Genomic DNA, 14889 nt, shown 5'->3' on the forward strand with positions numbered 1-14889 from the left:
TAGGTGGAAAGCAAGCTGCAGACACGAGAATCGTGAGGTTGGTGCTGCTTCCCTGCCATCCAGGGAGAGGGCTAATGGCGCGGGGGTGGGGGGAGCCCGGGAGCTTCAGAGCTGTAACCACACAGGACTTGCAGGGTGGTCACATCCCAGCGTGGTAACAGCACTGAAATGACTTGATGGATACTATTTTCATTATTATTGCTTTAATGCACCACTGTGGACACACCGTTCTGTACAGTAAAAAGTAACACAAGCAAAACACAAGCCCTATATATGCAATTACATCCACTGCAGCTCAAAAAGAAGACAATTAGTGTAGTGCATTCCCCAGAAAGCCATCCACTGAGGTCAGAGTTCGGGTATAACATTTCCTTTCTCCTCTCCCCTCCTAGAGAACCAGGCATTAGCAGCATCAAATCATCTGCAGAGCACTCTAGCTAAAAGGAGCACATTATGGGAAAGTAACAGGCAATGTAATTGCCTAAACAAACAGAGTTTAGACAGAAAGACTGTGGTCCTGGTGTTCCTAAAATGTGGTTGTGTTTGGCTATTTTTGTTGTTGTTGTTGCATATTTTCAGTAAGTTTTGTCGTTGTTTTTCTAGTGCCTAATGTTAAGAAACAGCATAATACATAGTTACCTTGATTTATTGCCAAAATTAAAATACAAATTTGCACTTTTTTAGTGAAATTATAATGCATGCCTACTAACAATTAAGTGAGAGACAAAAATGATTTGGACTCCCATATTTGAAATGATTTTTTTTTTTTTTAATTATTGAAAACATCTGCAAAGCTAACTTCTTGCCTGTTTCACTATGCCCTAGTAATGCCTAACTCAAACGGGAAGCAGCTTAGACAGCTCATGAGATGCTGTCCTTGCTGTAGGAGTGGAAAGGAGGCCAGAAATACCAGAGCTTCTGTAGCTCTGCTACATTTCCAGCCCATTTGAGCAGACTGACATGGTTTCAATGGGGTTTGGCTCGGCATTTTCTGGGAAGTTGGAGTCTGTGATTCCTCCCTCCTTTCCAAGTGCCGCGCTGCAGTCATCCTCCAGAAGCAGTGTGGATGAGGTGCTACCTGTTACTAATGACTGCTAAGCTGCTGCTGCCTCTCTGTTTTTCACCTGTCCACTCTGGGACTTGCTTGTGTGAGGAAGGTGGTTTGTCTGCAGCTGGTGCTGGCACAGTAGACTACTAACAGCTGGGGGTAGATATCCCCCTTGGGAATAAATTCAGAGAAAGGACATGGTAGCTCTCCTGTAACGCTGGCACCAAAATCATTGCTTGGTGGGCTTGGAAGTTTTCTCTGACATTTGTTTTTTCTCACCCATTTTTGTTGCAAGCTTTCAGAATGTGTTCAGTTCCAGCCAGCTTGTTTCCAGCACCAAGGATTTTGATCTTGGTTGGTGTGAGGCATCACCATCCTTTATCTGGTCAGTAATAGTCTCATACTGCTGATGCAATTGACCCTCCTTATGTGGGGTAACATCACATCAGGAACCCCTTTTCATGAGCCCTAGGTTTGAGAGAGGTGCTACAATTTCCACTGCAGAAAATCCACAGCCCTTTAAGATTTCTGCTATGTGTAAATTCATCCTTAAATAACCTGTGAAAAATCAAAAGCAGGGTGGGGTACAGGAACAGGGAGGAGAAGATTATGGGCTGAGAGGTGGAGGAAGTCGCTGAGAAGACAGAGGAAGCAGGCCATGTGGAGCTATAGGGTGAGCAGGACCTTTGGATTAAAACTGTAATACCCAGTGTGTTTATAACCAACGTTGTGGGGATTTTCTTTGAAGAAAATCCTCAGGCTACATAGTTGTCCAGTTCTTTGTTTGATGAGGTTTTTAAGAGTGAACAGTAATTAAAGCACTGGAATCAAAGGCAAGGGAGCAAGAAATCTACAGGTGCCCCAGCAGCTTGATGGTCCAGTGTATAACTTGGAACACAATTGGTAGGTTGAGTTTTATTTTACATTACCTGTATATTCCCCTCCCTTTAATGATCTCTCTTGTGGTCCGACTTTCAGGGAGGCTGATGGAAATTGCTGTGAGCCCCTTCTTAAACACAGATAATGGTGGACGCAGTGCTGTGTTGGGTTAGTCTTCAGCCCCGTGTCTGACCTCCTCTGTGTGTGTGCATCTAATAACAAATATGTATGTTGATAAGTAGTATTTTATGAAAGAATTATTTGCTTAAGATATTATGTTGGCTTGGACATCTGCACGTGGAATGAAAACTGGCGGAGCAAAACAGAGTAATTCTAAAAGGTATGTGACCATATAAAGCTGGTGTGAGAGAACCTGCTGGGACGGTCGTGGTGAAATCAGATTGGCAGAAATAAGGGTTGACATGCTAGTCAGGAGAAAGTGGCCGATTGATAACATAACTGTGGTATGATAACAGTGTTAAAAATGGCTATTATTAACTCAGTCTATTTATTTTAATTTGGAGGCTTGAAAGTCTTAATAATTATTTAGAAGTCATTTTGGTCTCTCTAATTTTGTTTGGGTATTTTTCCTTGTTTAGTTTTCTTTTTTGTAAGGCAATGTAGGCTGAGTGAGCTTCAAGAAAATGAAGTACCAGGGAGAGGGCAGAAAATAGTCTGTTATTTCATGTAGCCTAAGAAAGAAGCAACACCTTGGAGGTGAATGATAGATATTATTATAAAAGAGTTGTAGCTCAGGGCAGGTGAGCAGTGTGTTAATGAGGAGCCACCTCCTGCTTTCTGACAGATGACTGTCATTGTTCAAATGCTGCCATCAGATTGATTAATAACTGGGTTGTCCTGCCCTGCAGTTGGAGTAGACTGTCTTCATTCTTCCACTGATTTCTCTAATCTGCTGACCTGAAGATGACCCAATAGAGGTGGAGCTGAGATTAGCATTTCATTTCTTGTTGAACAACAAGATAAAATTCAGAAAGGAGGAAAAAAAAACAACTAACCAAAACCTCAAAAAGACTGCTACTGCCCCCTGTGCAACCCCCAAGCCTATTCAGCATGTGTGAGAGTAAAAGTCTCAGTCTTATGAATAGGTAGTTTTAGTATTTGAGACATTTATATTTTTAATAAAGATTTAAATCGGTCATGTTCATTCCTGCAGTGTCAGCTTAACCTATATGGAAAGATGTATAGGGTCTCTTCAGAACACACAAAGGAATGTAAAGACCTGTGTATTGAGGGGCAGGGGAATGAGCTGATATAACATAAAAATGCTTGCTTTGCCTTAATGTCTCTTAATGTTCACTAAATTCACTATTAAAAGACCAAATAGTAAACAGCATGCTTTGACAAGTGAAATACGGGCGTATTATCCCAGATGACTGTTATTATGTGGAAAGAATGGCAATTCTCTTTCAAGATTTGTGTAATTTTCTCTCCTTTTTTGATTTTAAACTCTTCTGAAAGCAATGGCATGGTGAGTTTACCTTTTTCCTTGTCATATGTTGGCAAGGTGTGATGGTTCTCATCTGCTTCGGGAGCACGAAGCACAATATAATAGTCAACTTGAGCCAGAGGGATCCTCGTAACTAATTAGGATTCAATTTTCAGACTTTTTGGAACATTGCTTTGGCCAAAAGTTACATGAAAATATCCTTCAAATAGCTTGTGAAATTGGCTCATTTCTGGCACTCTTTTAAAATTACTGATCCTTCTATTACATGGACCAGCTCCGCAATTTAAGACTTTTTTATTTAAATGCAACATTTATAACATTTTACAAGAGTACCCTTTATTCCTTCCATCTTCCTGGAGGACAAGGTCCCCCCCACTTTCTCATTACTTATAAAAGCAACCAAGCTTTTCTATGCTGGAAATCCACAATAGAGGAGAAAGCTCTTATGGGATTTAGCTAATCAGGTGCATAGACCTAGAAGCGCTCCCATTTGATTGTGTGTACTTTGTTCATGTCTACGTACTTTATAGAGTACTTTTAGTTGACTTAAAGTATTAAGCCACTTCTGAATTAGCTGTATTGTTTCTACAGAGGACAACCTTCCCTTTTTAACTGAGGCTTATGTTTTCAGATATAAGCAATGAGAAGCCAAAGCCAATAATTATCAGCTCCAAAAACAGCTTCAAATCTCCACACTACAGTTCTGAATCATGATTGGTGTTTAAAACACACAGCCTTGCAGCGTGGAAGATTGCTTTATGCTCACAAAATACATAACTAGGTGTTAGAACAAAACAAAAGCCAGGAGAAAAGGAAATAAGAGGTTTGTCAAAAGAAAAACGTAGCCAGCTGCTCATTTCTGATACTTAATATCTGTAGCACCATAGTTCAAATCATTTCTTTGCTGCAGAGTCATTTTTGAATGGTTATCTCTGCCTGCAGAATGTTGCTTAGAACAGGAAAGGAAACTTTAATGTAGGTCAGCCTATAATAATAAAGGGTTTTTGAACACTGAAGATTCCAAATAGTAAATCAGTTCCCCTTTTACCTAAAGCTGCATGTCTGTAATGTATTCATCCTGTCCTGTGCAATGTACGTAACGTGGTGCTTTATTCAATGCTGGGAGACCATCCCATGTCTCCACATGCAGTCTTGGTAAACTGGCATTTCTTTTCAAGGAGCTTCAACTTGGAAACATGTTCGTCATCCACTTGGATGAAGAGCCTCAGGGAGGTGTTGCTGTCCTCTTGAGCAAAACAATGGGCTGCAAATCACTTTCAGTTTGTATAAAAGAGTAAGCAGGAGGTTTCTTTGTTGCTACATGGATAATATTTAGCATAGGCCTTCAATGAAGCTGGCTGCCTCTGAAGTCCAGGCATTAGCACGTTATCAGGAGGCACGTTTGAAAGGGTGCCTTGGAGTTCCGTGAGTTCAGGTGAGCGACTTCTAAAACCCTTGAAGTAACTGCTATGGAAATTCTCCATTTAGCTAAAGGACACTGTTAAATCAATTCTGCTACATAGAGCTATGTTTGAGTAACATAAAAGCTTGGCTTTAAACCCATAAAAGCCAGGAAATTCAGGGTTAAGGCTGAAAATCCTGGCTACAGCTCTGGCCTTAGCACATGGCCTTTTGCCAAAAGAATAACAATAATGCAAAAAAAAAAAAAAATTTGCATTAAGGCAGCAGAGGTATACTAGATTTCAAACTCCACTGTGGCCTTTTTTCTTTACAACACTCATCTCTTCACTCACTTTTCTTTACTCTCTTTCATTACAGCAAACACTTCTCACATATTCTGCTTTAGATACCTGAGGTAATGGATATCTTTCTGTATATAGAACTGGTGATATCACAGTAACATAATCACTGTGAAATGGCAAATGTTGTCTTTTCAGCAATGTCCTTTCAGCAGTCCTTAAAATTCCTATCATAGGACTTGACAAACTGGTATGCTGCTGCATCTGAAAAATTCTTATTTATGTTATCTAGTGAAGCCCCTTCTACATAAGCTGTAACTCAGAAAGGAGGAGATCATCCAAGAGTTCCAGAAGGCAACAGAGAGAAGTTTTGGGGGAGAGAGTTGAGCTGCATCTGCTTTCAGGAGTAGGACAGACTAATGAAGGAGCAGGAAGTTTTGGGGGAGGGAGTTGAGCTGCATCTGCTTTCAGGAGTAGGACAGACTAATGAAGGAGCAGGAAATTGGTACTAGGAGAGCAATTTAAGAGTCATGGTGCAGGCTGCAGCGAATTCACAAAGTGGATTCAGAACAATCCTCGTTTAGATGAATGGCAGAATACCCATCGACCTCAAATGGGGCAAGTTTTCAACCTCAGGCCCCCACAAGTTTATAAACAAGATGGTTAGCATTGCATTTGCATATAGGCAATCTTGAGGTCCCTATCTGTTTATTTTAGTTCCCTTTCCTGTAAAATCCCCCCCCCCCCCCCCCCCCCCCCCCCCCAAAGAAATATGGGAAAGAAACTTAACACTTGATTTATTCTGATGTACCTTCCAACATGTCTCCTTTGACTTGACACTTCTTATATTGGCAATGCAAGCACTAGCTAAAATGGTGGAAATGGGGACAGTGTGTGGAACTGGAGTCTCTTGCAGTAACTAGCTAAGTATTTGTTGCTGGTTTCACGAGGAAATTGATTTGGCATATTTAACGTTATTTCTTTATTTTATAGGTAATGGACTATTCCCATAGCTCTGTTATAAAATAGTGCATATATATATATATATGTATATATCACAGATTTACAACTCTGCTGTTTCACTAGGGATACACTTAATGTGGTATAAGTCTGTATATGACAATTAAATTCACATGACCCACAGACTACCTCACAACCCAAAATTGCCCTTTACATATTACAAGAGAACAATGATTACCCTCTAATCACTTATTAAATCTGCTTTTCCAATGAAATTTTGTCTTTCCAGGGCCTAAAAAATTGAAGGAAAAATCTGGTGTGTTTAAGAAAAACCAGTAATGTCACAGTGCCCATTATCTGCACTTCTGCTAAGTGTGCTCTAAAGGCCATTATAATGTTTCTTCCCCTTCACAAACTTATTGAAAGAAGAAAACCTTTTGTTCAGAAGGGTCTTATGTGCATAAGTGTCTAAGCAACACTGGAGATGGATCATTTGATGTGGTGAATAATATTGCACTAAACTAGCAATTAATGAATATGTTTGTTATGTGCATAGGTATCTTGTGCCAGATAAATGAGTCTTGGTTCCAATGATGACAAAAGCAATCTTCCTGTTTTTGAATTGGTAATAGGGTGTGGATGAGCAAATGTATAGTCTGTAACAGAGGGAATCTGAGCTCTGAATCTGCCATCACCTTGTGGTTTTGGAACACTCAACTGCTGGAGAAATTCAAAGTCTTACCTGGTGACTGGTTTGTTGCAACGTTTTCTATCGTTGCTATAAGCTATACGTGCAGGAGCACAATGCTTTTTGCATTACACTTGAGATGCCCAGAGTCTATAAAATGAGAGATTGAGGCTTGGCTGAGTCAACTCAACATTTCATTTTCCTGAAGCTGATAAATACACTTTCATTTAATTTACTGTGGGAAAGTCTTTAAAAGCAAGGTCCCATGGCACTTTTGGTGGTAGCAGATTTCTGCACCTGGGTTTTTGGCCAAGGTTACTGTGTACTAGCTGTCCCCTTGACTGCCATTCTTCATCCCGGAGGTGACTGAATTTCAGTGATGGGTGAAGTGATTTTTCTGCTTTGACTTGGGATATCTTTGGAAACAAAGACTAAAATAAATGTAAGATATAAGTAAACACACAGTGCAGATTTTATTTATGGGGGAAGGGATAGGCAACCAGTCCGTTTCAAACTAGCTTAAAAAGGAAGTACATTAAGCCATATTTTCTTCCTTCCTTTGCATGTTATGAACTTTCTTTCTTTTTTTTTGTTTTTAAATGAAAAAGAATATTTTTTTCTAAGGCAGAAGTGAACTACCCCTTTTTCTGAGGGTCATAAAATTAGCAGGAAGACCTCTTCATCTCCTAGCATGCAAATAAATTGTTCTGTTTTCCTCCCTGTCTCAGAGCTGACTCTGATGGGCTTCACCGTCCCAGAACATGCAATCCGTGACTAAATGGAGGGCATCACCTGTGCTCTAAAGGCCAGACTGGCACCTGCTAACAAGGTCTGCAAGGTAAAACATTGTCCCCCTCCAGAATCCAGACTTTGATCTCATCTTTTAGCAGCATCTTAGACCAGTGTGTTTATGTGGGTGTTCAGGCCTCCAAAGCCTTCACAAACAGCAACGGGCAGGAAGCATTCTTATGAAAAAGAAAAGGAAAAAATGCCAGTTTTCACTGGGTAAAACGACTATTTTCTGCATACTAGTTTGAGACTGAGCCAAAGCTGTGAAAGCTGACTATGATTTTTGACCCTTCTCATAACTACTTTCCCTCATCTGTAGAGGTGAGTAAAGTCATGCTAAGTACACTGCACTTCTAGGCTCTGATGAGGAGAGTAAAACAAAACCTGTATATAGAAGTTTTAATGCTGATATGGCTAAGATTAACCTCGGATTGAGCCTGAGGTTTGTAGTTGAGATCAGCTACAGCTGCAACACCTGGACCAGAGTTTCACTGGAGTCAGGGGATCAGATTGCTTTGGCTTGGACCCCTACTCTACTGTGGACACTTTTTCATTAGGCTGATCCATGGTCCCCCAGATTGGCCCCAACATCACCACAATTTTGTGCCATGGTTGATGAGGTGGTGTTGCAGAGCTGGAAAATACCCTCAGATCTCAAAAGAAAGATGCAAAGTCCTGTAACCAAGTTATGCTTATTCCTACATGCTCACACTCATGGCATATCAGGAACTCAGGGCAGCCAATTTTTCAAGCAGTGCTAAAACATGTATTTCACATTGGTGAAAGGGAGGGACACCGAGCACTTAACCCTGCTCTTAGCCCTTCCCCCCAGTTTTCTCTTTCTTGAGCCTGAATTCAACTGGAAGCATTATTTTTAGAGCTGTTGAATTTAACCCCAAACTCACCCACCCTTCCAGAATCCTATTGTTGTGCCACAGTAATGATGTAATACAGTCATCCCATAACCAGGACTTGTACAGCACAAAGCCCATTTGCACCCATCAGAGTCTGCAAGGCAGCATCAACCGTAAGTCCCCGAACCATTCTTGCCATGTGGCTTGCCATGTATTATGAGTCTTTACCTCTGTGCGCCCATGCTTTGCAGATGTTTATGGGGATCCATTCAACATGGACATTTTCCTTATCTGCCTGTGCTGAGCTTAGGTTGTTGGTAGAGTCTGATTTCTGTCTTCCTATGATGAAAGAAAGAACCTTCCTTAGTGGAGAAGTTTCTTTTCTTTTTTTCTTTTTTTTCCTTATAGGTGCCTACCCACCCTTTACCTGTTAATTTTCCAGTGTAAAATGATTTGGGGTTGCCAGCCTGGTTAACAGACTGGTTTTGATCTAAAGCAATGTAGGTTCGGTGCATTGAAGACATAGCTCAACCTGAACCCCCAAAAGCAAAGCCCTGTTTTTGGGAGCCAGGAGGCTGGTACCACATGGGCATGTGGTACCATGAGCTGGTACCATGCTGTCAGGCTGGGGATAGGCAGCAGAAAGAGGCTGGAAGGGCCCATGTTTCAATTATCTTGCAATTCAAACCCACTGTTTGGCAGTCTGTAAAATCCTCCCTAGCCTTTTAAAAAGTTTGTGTACAGATGGATCCCTTCTCCAGGCCATCAGAGTTCCTCGGGACAGGACCCCTCTCATATCTGGAAGTGCTCTATTTATTCCCCACATAGAGACAGAAAGAAAGCAGGGCCAGAAGCTGAGCTGAGCCTGCAGCAGTCTCATCACTAACGTGGGTTGATCCCCACCTGGCTCTTCCCTGATGGGGTGCCCTGTCCATGGACACCCATGGCAGCTGCCAAAAGTGTGCATCAGTCGCAGGATCTGTGCCTTGTGTCACACCCGAATATGGCACAGGTTCGTTTTGCAAGGATTGAGCGGGGATATTTCAGCATTGGCATCAGTTACCGACAGGCTTTCAGTAAAGAGATTTTTCCCACCTGCATGTTATAAAACCATAGCAAATGGAAACCGTAATCTCTCGACATTAAACAAATGAGGAAGCTGCATTCTGAAACTCATAAGTCACCACCAGCCTTTACCAAATAATAACAATTGCATTGCTGATGGCCCTGTCTCTCGCTGTTAGCACACTGAATGACAGCGAGTAGTGTGTGCTAGAGAGAGCACCTCATTTGCTCCAAGTACTGTGAGCATTCCTGTAAATCCACAGAGGCTCTTGATAATCTTTTGCAGGTGGTCAGATTTTAAATATTAGAAAAAAGTGGAGTAACATATTAAAACAGGAAGATAAGCATTTCCTCTGTTTGTTTTCTATTCATTTACTGAAGAGATGTATCTTATTTGTGTCACCTACTAGCTGGTTTTGTGAAATCCTGATGGACTGATGATTTCTTTCCCTTTTTTTTTTTTTTAAATTCCGATTTGCAACTCCACAAAACCATATCTCTAGTGCAAAGAATAGACTGGAGAAGCAAGATAACTACTTTCCCAACAATACCTGATAGCTTCTAGAAACAATGATAGTAAGATTTAATCTGAATAAGTAGCAAGATTTTAAAATGTTGAATAGAGGTTATTCAGATAAATACTACTTTTCCCAGCAGGCATGCACAAAGGGAAAGGCTGCCTATTGATAATTACTAGAAGATTGCAATCCAGTTATTGTGGCTGGTGGACCTCTACCTGATTCACATACAAAGGGAACATACAGGCATTGCATGTTCAGGAGGCCACATTCAAACTCATTTAAGGGGATGTAACTTTGGGTACAAAGAAATCTCTCCATCTCTGGCTTAGCTCTGCAGAAAACACTCTGCTTAAAAAATCTACCCACGCCAGACGATCTGACACAAAAAATACAGGGACGGAAAATATGTATGGCAGTGATTGAATTTTCCCCTTCCAAATGCTTAAAATATATCAAATATATATCTCACCCTCTTGAAATAGGTCCATTGGAGAGAATCTTCAGGGTTTCTGTTTAGTTTGCATTTCCTTGTAATCAGCAATCAGCTATAATGGCAAATACCCTCTCTGACTATTAGTGAGCATGGCCTTCCCCATGACCAGGGCAGGGTTTATGCAGGAAGGAGTGGCTGGGGATGGATTTTACACTAAGTAGTCACAGTCTTTTCTACTACCACCTTGCTGTACCTGATACACTTGTCTTTTAAAAAGTCTTTCACACACATAACTAATTTTCAGTGAAACACCTGGCAGAACTCATTAGCCTAAGTTTATGGTGTAATTTGGCCAGGAATAAAGTTTCTGGGGCTACCAGTTAGAAAAAGGAAGCAGACCACATGGAAATTGATAGAATCAAAAAAAAAAAAAAAAAAAAAAAGGAAAAGAGAAAAAAAGTCAAGGTTAATTTATTTTCTAGTGATATATATATAACCTGGGACACATTAAAAATGGCAGTTATTTCCTCCTGTAATTAATGATTTTGCAGAAAACAAACTTTATTTTTTCTTGCAATCTAATTGTGAAAGAAAGGATTGAGATGTTTATTGCATGATATACTGATTTTTCCAGAGATTTGAATGATACACCAGAGTCCTGAGACAGATTATCTTTTCTTAGATTTACCTAGGCCTTTGCCTGCTGATGCCAATGCAGTATATTAAATTGTTGATTTTAAGCAGAGTCTGGCAACCTGCATATGAGAAGTCATTTACTGAAAGCCATCAAGCACTTGGGGCCTGTTAAGATCATTCTCTCTCTTTTTTTTTTTTTTTCTGTTATCATGTATCATCATTTGGTGTTATATGGGATGCTCTGGGAAGGCAAACCTGGGGCTGAAGGTCAGGCCCTCACTGGTGAAGCAAAATTGTTACTGCCGCTTAGGTGTACACAGGAAATCAATAAGGTTGCTAAACTATCCTTTCTTAAGCAGGCCACTTAAGTAGCCATTCCCTTCCTCTAAATGCAAGTAACTGTTAATTAATTAATTTACTAAGCTATGAATATGGCTCCCTGTCACTCTGATCTTTATTCCTGATAGTGCATGGTGTTAAAATCCATGCTTCCTTGCATTTCTGGTCACCTGAAATGAGGTAAGCCTAGTCTGGGAACTCTTGATGTGGAATTGGAAAAAAGAAAACAGGAAGGTATATTCTTTCGTGGTACTTTTACTAATTGTTTCTTTATGAGTGGATTGTTCAAATTAGACCTCTCTCCACGCTTTGATATTAGTCCTATTGCTTTTTTTTTTGCCGGCAAATATGGATAATAAGGTTTCACCTTAAAGGCATGAGGTTGGACGTTAGATGATGAGAGTTTGTTTCTTGGTCCTCCCTTAAGCAAGTCATTTTATCATTCTGCCTTTCTTCTCTCTATCAAATGGAGATAATGCCTTTCTCCCAGTTTTAGTCCGTACTGCCTGCCTGGAAATGTGAACTCTGGGGTGCGTGTTGGCTTCCACCAGCAAAAGAGGAGTCCATTTTAGGATAGAGCTGTCAGGCACTGTTAATCTGAAGGAGTCTGAAATGGAAAGCCTGGAGAGTGATCTTTCCAACTTTGTTGCTTGGTCTGGGATGAGCATAAGCTCTGTCTGCAAGACAGGAAATGAAAAAACTGCTTGAAACAGGCATCTACCCACACTATGACCTGAAACACAGGTCAGAAAAGCCAGCAAGCCCGCTAATACCTCTGGAGGAGACATCTGCTTGTGCTGGTGAAATGTGGGGGAGGGATGAGTGGGAAAGATTGTTTAATACATTGAACATATTAAACACGTATATTTAATACGTGCTGCTCCACTTCGGTAGGTGTGGTGAAAATTTTGAGGTCGGGAACAGTCACCTTCTACTCTGATTTGTATGTTTGAATTGGTGAGGCAGCAAATGCAGACTGGAGCAATAAGATGAATGACAAAGCAGCTCATGTTGTTCCTGTGTCTTGGACCCTCAGCTATAAGGAGGCTTTCCCATTCTGCAGAATGATGGAAATAATGTTTTGGGCATTTTGTTTTGTCTCCCTATCTGGTCACTGACTGTTGCAGCATGAGTATTATTAAGGCCAGTCTTAAAAATGTGTTTTTAAAGTGCTTCTTTTTGTGATATCTCATAATTAAAGTTCAGTGAACAAGTTGAGTGATAACAGGGGAGTTCTGGTCTGTTTTATGAGGCAATACTCTAGTTCCTGAGTGGATGAACCGGGAGACCTTTCTCTCTTACATGGGAATTGGGTAATTGCTGGGAAAACCAGAGTCGTGCTCCTTTTGTTAGTGTACTGTAAGCTTTTAAAAATAAAGTAGCTGGTCTCTCTCTAAATAGTGACTTTCATGGAAACTCTGGTTCCCAAAGTTGCGACCTTCAGGCCGCTGGAGTTACAGGCAGGGTCCACTTCCAGGCTCCACAGCTGGCCAGTCTGGCTGTGGCTGCTCAAACCTCTGGATCCAAGTGCTCAGGAGGCTGAAGGGATTAGGGATTCCTTGCAACTCAGATGCACTTCTAATTAGAAAAGAAATACCAAAAATACTTTTTAGGGAAGGAAATGGAAGCCTAAAAGCAAAATGAAATTAAAGGTCAGTCTTCAACTTAGTGGGCTGATGTGGAACATGGATTTAATAATAAAAAAATCCATTCTGAGGAGGAAACAAAAAATCAAAATTACTAGATGGATAAAAGACAGAATGGCTTAATATGTAACAGCATCCTCTGAAATATAAGGCAGAGGGAGAACGCGAGTGAGTTCAATAACTTTAAAAAAATAAATAGAGCTAATAGTTGAGAAGCACTGGAAAAGAGACTGGCTACACTTGGAGGCATCTACAGTGAGGTAAAACAGCAGTGGGAAATTAAATATAATATAGAATCAAATTTTGACAATATAGTGGTTTTTAAAAGAACAAAGAAAGAAACCTGCTCTACAGAATTTAATTTGAATCATTCTTGCTTCCTTATAGCATTTAAGCAAACCCGGTACAATTTCACATGCTCAGTTCGAGCTAATCAGAAGATGATTTATTAGGTTTTTAAATATTTCTTGGTTCTTTTGACATTTCAATAATACTGTTTTCTGTACCTATACTGCTGTTAGTTTGGAGAGCTTTTAGATACTGAACCTTTAAGCAAGCTTTAAGTAAGTCTGAAGCCAACAGAACATCATTATTTACTTTTATTTTCCTTTAAGGACAATTCAATCTTCCTTTCACAGTTGGTGCAGCAGCATTAATAAATTCTGAATTCTCTGCATTCAAGACAAAGCTATCGTTGCTGCCCAATATTTTGGACATCTTGGTGAGGGGAATTTCCCAGCTCTCGTGCTAAGCCACAAGCTACAGCCTTGTGAACATTTTTGCTGTGGCCTGTTAAGCTTCCCTCCCCGTTCCCAGGCAGGGCAGATAGCCAGCGAGAGGTGATGAGTGCTTTTCATGGTGAGGAACAATACACGAAGACTTTCCAAATTAATTTAACATTCACCAGGAACGCTGTTGGCCACATCAATTTAAGATATGCTGGCAAGCAGGAAATTATGCTGCATGTTGATGATGTTTCTACCCCCTCCCCTCACTGCTCTCAGCAGCCCCCTCCCCAAGACCTCCTACGGAGAGATGGAGGAAGAGAGGTTTTGTCTTTTCGCAAAATCTAATTGTGGTGTGTGGCTGGGGAGGGTCGGGTCGGGGGAAGGCCAGTTGCACAAGCTGCAGTGGCAAACCACAAGACACCTCCTGGTTAGTTCCGACCCCGTGGACCCAGTGTCATCTTTGGGCCCAGGGTCTCATTTTGGGGACACCATCTGGAGGAAAGGAGGTGGGAGATGGGCTGGTCAAAATGTCACTCTGTGCTGTTGCTCCCTGTGGAGGGAGGCATCAGATCTCATCTGTTGCCAGGGCTAAACTCACTGAAAACTTGCTATGATTTGCCACAGTTTGCAAGATTTTCACTTCTGAGTGAAGTGAACACCCGCCTAGAAGCTACCTCCATGCCATCTGTGAAACAAAAAGGCTGGAGTTCTTCCGGTGGCCATGTCTCGGGCAGGAGGTGGCAATGACTACACCCAGGTGCAGGACTTAGCACTTCTTGTTGAACTACATGAGGTTCCTGCCAGCCCACTTCTCCAGCCTGTTCAGGACCCGGAAACTGAGGTGAACTGGAGCTTTGCAAGATGAAAACAGGAAAGGCCCAAAGAAGAGGAGAGACAGTGTCTGTGCACATAAGGTCCAAAGTATGAGAACTGCAAAGATCAAGTGGGAGATACCCTGAGATTTCTAGGGGCAGTTTTACAAGGGATTTTATCTTTGAACTGCATAGAAGCAAACCAATACTACAGTGTTAGGGGTGACATAAAAACCTCAGTCAATTGGATCGAGTGCATTTAAGACATTTTGAGGAAGTGTGATGTAGAAATAATTAGGAAAATGGCTAGCAATCAGAAAATC

General features: G+C 41.1%; 1 long non-coding RNA gene across 8 annotated transcripts in view; it reads left to right on the top strand.

The window, feature by feature from the left end:
• Positions 1–8350: 8350 nt before the first annotated feature.
• The window catches only part of LOC125184730 (uncharacterized), a 60512-nt gene continuing 53973 nt past the window's right edge, over positions 8351–14889 (top strand). For 2 of the 8 annotated variants that reach the window (XR_007169109.2, XR_010829577.1), the window contains exon 1: positions 8367–8559. This is a non-coding gene — a long non-coding RNA (uncharacterized lncRNA). Of the gene's footprint in view, positions 8560–14889 lie in introns of all 8 variants that reach the window. The other 6 variants (XR_007169112.2, XR_007169111.2, XR_007169108.2 and 3 more) reach the window with 6 other exon arrangements.

The sequence above is a fragment of the Anser cygnoides genome, chromosome 2, assembly GCF_040182565.1.
Source record: "Anser cygnoides isolate HZ-2024a breed goose chromosome 2, Taihu_goose_T2T_genome, whole genome shotgun sequence".
Lineage (NCBI taxonomy): Eukaryota > Metazoa > Chordata > Aves > Anseriformes > Anatidae > Anser > Anser cygnoides.